The 6703-nt window shown below is 40.5% G+C and overlaps 1 pseudogene; it reads right to left on the bottom strand.

Moving 5' to 3' along the window:
* Positions 1-394: 394 nt before the first annotated feature.
* The window catches only part of LOC113490201, a 13820-nt pseudogene continuing 7511 nt past the window's right edge, over positions 395-6703 (bottom strand).

Here is a 6703-nt window from a genome sequence, read left to right as displayed (position 1 = left end):
GGAAAAAAATTTTCACAGAAAGAGTGGTCAGACAGTGGAACAGACTGCCGAGGGAGGTGGTGGAGTCACCATCCCTGGATGTGTTTAAGGATTGCTTGGATGTGATGTTGGGGGATGTGGTGTAGGGGAGAACTTTGTAGAGTAGGTCTGATAGTTGGACTTGATGATCCCAAGGGTCTTTTCCAATCTGAACGATTCTGTGATTATCTAACAAGAACCTGGGGAAAACTGATCTAATATTGTAACATTTTCAAAAAATCTACTAGTGATCAATTAGTTTGATTTTACATGCAAAAATATTTTTTAAAGTTTTTTTTTTCCAATACAACTGCAAAATGGTACAAAACCAAGGAAATATGCAGCAGGTCCAGCAGTGCTGTCAGTATCTGCAGGCCTATGAGAAGGTAGACAAGTCCAGAATTCAGAGGTTATGGGAAGGCTGATGCCTCATGAAGATGACATCGCTGACACCAGCCAACATATCCAAGACACTTATCACAATACAGCACCAAAATACAGAGCATGACAAAATGCAACCAGCCTTCCAGCTTCATTAGACAGTTTTCTTGAAAAAGCTGTTCTATATATCCTGTCACCCCTGCAGTGAGAATTCTTCTCCTTATAACAGCTTCAGGGACATGAGCTTTTTCATCTGGAAGATGCCAAGAAGCAGATGTTGTCTTTAGCCAGTATGTGTAGTTTTGGACCCCACAACACTGCAGCTTCCTCTACACCACATTCACAGCCCTGCTGCCAGGACCCAGGGACTGTGTTAAACTGTACTGATAGATGAGATAACCCTAGTGCTTTTCAGCTCATTCAACTAGAGTAGAACTGTGCCAGAACTTCCAAAGACATTTCTAGGCAAAGAAGCACCAAGTACATGAGAGACCCTTGCAGATAACAGGAGCTCCTAGCAGAAATAGACATAGCCAGAACTCCAGTAGGTAACAACTGTAGCAGCCAGCCAGGGAGAAGCAAGAAAAGCTTCTGAAAGAAATACCTGTAGTTTCTGTATATCAGGATCACAAAAACCCCACCAAAGGCTAGAACTGCAACAGTGCCACAGAAAATAAAGCCCAGGAGACCCAGCTGAAATTGGGCAAAGAGACAGAGCCAGGAGTCCTCATAGAACAACACCAGTTTAACTTTCCTAACTCTACTCACCACTATCAGCCCAAACCATCACTACCGCTATTTAAGAGGCCTTCACCTCACTTTCCCAGGTGCAGCAGATGACACCTCCACTCAAAAACAACTTGGAAGGGATCAAGATTCATGAGACTCTCTCAGCACAAAGATTAGGGTAACCACATGTTGCTGCTTGTTCAGCATAGCCTGCAGAAACCAGGAGGGTATGTTCTAGTCTTGATGTCAAGAGGTCATTTACTCTGCCCGCATTGGAGACATTTGCACTTGAAGGGGGAGAACAACTGGAAAAAAGCTGCACCCTCCCTTTACTACATGTGTTAAAGAGCTACATGTAAAGAAATAATCAAGGTGATAGCCAGAAGTGCTAGTTCAAACCACTTAGACTGCCCAAGTGAAGGAGGTAATCCCAACTATTAATCCTACAGCTGTAGCTAGGATGGCAACAAATGCACAAGTCATTAACAAAGGAATAGTTTAAGCAGAACTACTCAGTCAGGGATCTCTGTAGGCAACACTCACCTAGACACATTTACTACTCATTAGATTTTATGAGGGGCATAATGATATTAATAATATTTTGCCCTTTTTTATTCAGCAAGATTTCTGTGTAACTAGCTTCAGTTACTCAAGACACCTGGATGAGAAATCCCTGCCATTTCACACTTGTACCCCACAGTTTGCATCACAAGTGATTTGACTGAATGCTGTAATGACTGAATACAAATAGTAAGAACTCCATTAACTTTTCCTTGTGTGTACAGAAACTGAATTACACACTAGCCAAATGACTTCACAACAATCCCAAAGGGAATTAACTTCACTTATCAGCTGGCAGAAGAGCATTATTACTCAAGTATGTGATACACAAGAGTCAAGCAGGATGGGAAATGTGCATAAAACTTGTCACGGGCATTAGGAAGGCAGATCCCAAGGCCAACGGTGATTCTCTAATCATACTGATGAAGTCCCATAATATCTCTTCTGTTTCTCAAGATGTAGAGCAGGGCTAATAAAACAGACCCACATAAGGGAGAATACAGAGAAATAATCCTCATTTTCAGAAACATGAGCACCTGCAGAAAATCAGAGTAAGTCAATGCTCAAATCTCTGGAACCCTGGAAAAGTCTCAGCAGAGCCTGTGATCCCACATCTGTCAGACATTTTACAAGGACCTATTGCAGTTACATATGCTATGCACACACAGATGTTGGGCTGACTCCCATCAAAATGTCTATGTGCTGTGCAAACATGTCATTAAGGCTAATTATTTTGGAATTAGATAAATTGCTCTTATTATTTTTAATCATGCCATTAAGAGTAATTAACATGCAGTGATTAACTTGTTAAATCTTAACCAAATGCGTCTTTCAAAGCTGTTCTATGATGTGTGTTTTCCTGCAACTATTCTCTGAAGTCTGTGTCTCCTCTCTCTCCTGCTCAGCTTGCTGCTACCCTCAGCCCTCCAGCTGTGTTTTTTTTGCTGCTATTCATTTATCTCTTGGATGCCTTTTACTCTGATTTCTACGCTCTTCATGAGGGAGAGGGAGAAAGGGTGGAACAGAAAGAATTTCCCCTCACATCTGTACACACAGGCAAACTATACTCATTTAATGTTTCCACAATGCAGAAGGAACATATCAGAGAAGTGTGAGGAAACATAGCAGAAACATATCAGAAAATACTGTGAGGGGTAACAGTTTCTTATTGCTAGTTTGCAAGCTTTGTGAAAAAAAGTACATGAACCTGCCTTTTTTCCTCTGCTCTCCCCCATGCTTATAAAGCTTAATGAGATATTAAGAAATGAGTTACAGCACTATTTACTTTTAGCTTATTCTGCAATCCCTGAAATATATTGGAAAGGCTTGAACTGCCTGCAGGAGAATTTTACTGCATGTCTTGTTCATTTCAGTCAGGGTAACTGCCATCCTCTCCCTGAATACAGAGGAGAGAATTTCAATGGTTATTGAAGCCGAGAGGCTCTATCTTTCTAAATATTCCCCAAATATAATAACTTCCCATTTACTTAAATCTGACTCTTAGTGTGACTGTGAGGGTTTTTTTGCTTCTTTCATCAGGCTGTGGGACAGAAGGCAGGGTGGGTAGAGAGGGGTGAAGTGGCTTTTGCAACTGGAGGGTTTTGTGCTGCCACAGGCTCTAACCCTTCCACTGGTGACTTTGTTCTGGTTTAGCTCTACAAGGAGATCTGTGGGCCAGCCCACAGCAGCAGGCAGCCATCCACACACAGCTTCCTCCTGACATCAGAGCCTTTATGACAGTACAAGTGGACAGGAGAACTGGCATGCCTGCCAATCTCCCACAGGAATCAGAAGTACCAACACTAAACACTTCCTGGGAGACAGTTCCCAGGAAGAGCTCTCAGTGCCCAGTGCCATCTGGGGGGATGGAGCATACCCAGAACTCCACAAGAGGAAATTGCTGCAGTGGGGATTAATATTGGCAGGGCTGTCTAAAACCCCTCACCCACTTTGTGCTAGGCAATGCACGCACACTCAGGAAAAAAGAGCTTCTGCTCAAAATGTTTTCTGTCTGGTAAGACGAGTAAGACCAAGAAGGATAAGAAAAGCATAGAACTGGTCCCTGAAGTGCCCAAAAGACCTAACTCGCACCCTCAATAGCACTGTATTTGTGCTAAGTGATTTTACCTGCATGTGTGGCCAAAAGCTTGAAAAGAGTAATGAGTGTAGGTATCCATCAAGAGACTGTAGTGTGACAAGAGTATAGGTAAGGCAGAATAGGAAAGCTCCTCTGTTTTCTTTCCAGTGGCAAGCAGCATAGCATGATAAATGCCATCCCTCTTTTTTCTGGAGTTGTTTCTGCTTATGAGCTGATGAGTATTGAAATTCAGATGTGGGTGTAACAGATAATATATCTTAGATAAACTACTTTCTGGAATGTTGCTGAAAGTATAATCCTTCAAGTTAATAAAATGCCAACTGTGTATTTTTTGCATTCACTGTTCTAGCAAGTGATGACTGACATTGAATGGCTTCAAAGAGGTTCGTTCCACTTGAGTCCAGGAGTGGGACTGGAGAGCCAAGGCAACATTGTCGATATGCAGATGAAATGTAAGTGGATGACTGGACTCATTTTAAATTACATGTACTGTCATACAGATTGATCAGGGAGCACATCTGAGTTTTTGCTGTAACGGACAACAATTCAAATCAAGATGACCAGCTAGTCCATTCAGACTTGTGTGAACAAGAATAAACCAAGAGATGACCATGGGATCAGGTCACAGTTAAACAAGCTCATCTTCTAGGTTTAATAAAAGCCTTATATAAAGTGAGGCAAGTTCTGAAAACCAGACCCTCTGCCACTGCATTCAGTGTCACAGGAACACAGAAGAGCCCTAAAGCTGCCTCAGAATAACAGCTGGCATTTCCCCTGTAAACTTTGGACACATGAAGCTACTGAGCTGGATCTTGTAGGTGAAGTTAAAGCACTCTGGAAGAGGTTTGGTTTGAGACTTTAGAACATTTTTTAAAGGTCTTGTTAGATTAAAGCACACCCATAGCATATGGTACGACTTTAATACCTTACTAAAACACAAAGGTTTTTATCAACTTCATCTAAACCAGCTTTTACATTAAGCTTCACCCCACCCACCCTCCTGACCCCTTCAGTGGGTGGAAGCTGGTGTGTGACCCAGCAGGGCTGGCAGATCCAGAAAAAGTTGTAAATGGGTACTGTTGGTAACACTCCTCCCTTCACTGATCCTGACTGTCTGCTGGCCCTGGAAGTATATCTTTCTGAAGCTGAAGATACTCCACACACAATTTTTCCAGTTTCCAAAAAAAACCCTGACTTCATATAAAGTGACAGCAAATAAACAGTAATATTTGGGAAAAAAAAAAAAAAATCTAAACTTTGATTCTTCTCAGTCCAGTCATTCAAGCTATGATGAGTAGTCAAAACACCACCCAGCAGAAGAATTGGGTACTAAGCAGAAAGCTATTTTTAAAAAAACTGAAAGCTGCTAAGTGTATAGGCTCTTTGGGAATAAAAAACATTATCTTATGAGACATGTCATATTACAGGATCACTTTGACAGCCCAAATGCTAAAAGGATGAACAGTCCTGGTTGGACCCAGATCCCACAGTCGCTGCCATGCAGAACCGGTTGCCATAGTAACAAAGGTCAAATGCTGTTGCCTCGCATGAGACTAATACCTCTCATGCAAAGCTTGAAGCAAGCAGAGGAGATATGATTGCCACATAGAGAGAATGTACTCTCCACAAGAACTGATTTACCATTGTGCAGGTGTTTCTACTAAAGCCAGTCAGATGTTTACCCCTGGGTCTTTTTGCCCGATGAAAAGTGGCCTTTTTTGTAATTGAAGAACCACATCAAATGCTTTCAGGGATTTTATTTAGCTTTGCTTTTAGCACTGAAGGTTTCCATCAGTATTGAAAATATTGAAAATCAAATGTCAAAAGTTTGGTGTTTTCATGTATTTGCCTCTTTCTTTTTTTCTTGTTGTTAAATTTTATTTCCCCCCCCCCCCCCCCCATTTACATGCTAACATTAAATGCATTTGGTGGGATAGAACGGAGTCTTAGATGGCTCATGAACACTTTTCAGTATATAACAAAATACTACAGTCTTGTATATGTCAGATTCTCTTCCACTTGTTTTAGTACTGGTTCCCTATTAGTAACTTCACACAGGACAGCTTACAGCAGTCATAACTGCTGGACAGCACTAAAATAGAATAGGTTCAACTGATGACATGGAAGTGAAAAACTGTATTTATCTGTGTCTTGACCCTCCGGCAGCAGAGTTTATCCAGGATTATTTTTCTTTTTTACCAAAGGCATTAAAATCACTTGAATAATTCTGATGTAAACTAAGTTTGGATCATTCTTATTCTAACACATCATCAGCCAGAGTAATGTGATCAAAAATGTCATTAGTTGCTTTGGCTGGGAAGATTAAGACAGTACTTGTTAAAGCGATTGCAAAACCTCTGATATGGATGAGAAAAAGAAAACCTATTCCGTTTTTACTGAAATATGCAGAGAATCTTTAAACTGCTCAAGCAAGGCTATATTCCAGAATGCCAAAATGGTACGTTATTAATTTTGAGCAAATATATACAAATAAAAGTACACAGAAGGTAAGTAATATAGAGCAGATACAAAGTATTTCTTTAGTAATAATACTTGAATATTTCCTGTTACACAACCATATTTGTATTTGCTTTGTAAGCAAACCGTTTTCTTTTGAAATAAAATCACGACTCATACTTGACATAATTTCTGTTATAATAAGATGAAAATGCATTTAAAATGCTACATGGAAATAATTCCTTTACACTATACCAGAAGGTGGACTTAATAACAGTTGGAGAAACTGAGGAAGAAAAATTAAATGGAAAACTGAACCACTGAACCTAAAGTTCTCTGTATTTGGATACTTAGTCTTTTGCTTCTGATACCACAAGTGTGTTGACTCAACCCACAAACTAGTAGCTAGCATGTAGAAATAAACCATCTCTGAAGTATGTAACATTTGTGCCATAAGCA

Source organism: Athene cunicularia, assembly GCF_003259725.1.
Source record: "Athene cunicularia isolate RWA chromosome Z unlocalized genomic scaffold, athCun1 chrZ_part3, whole genome shotgun sequence".
Classification (NCBI taxonomy): domain Eukaryota; kingdom Metazoa; phylum Chordata; class Aves; order Strigiformes; family Strigidae; genus Athene; species Athene cunicularia.
This window is presented reverse-complemented; position numbering and strand designations above follow the sequence as displayed.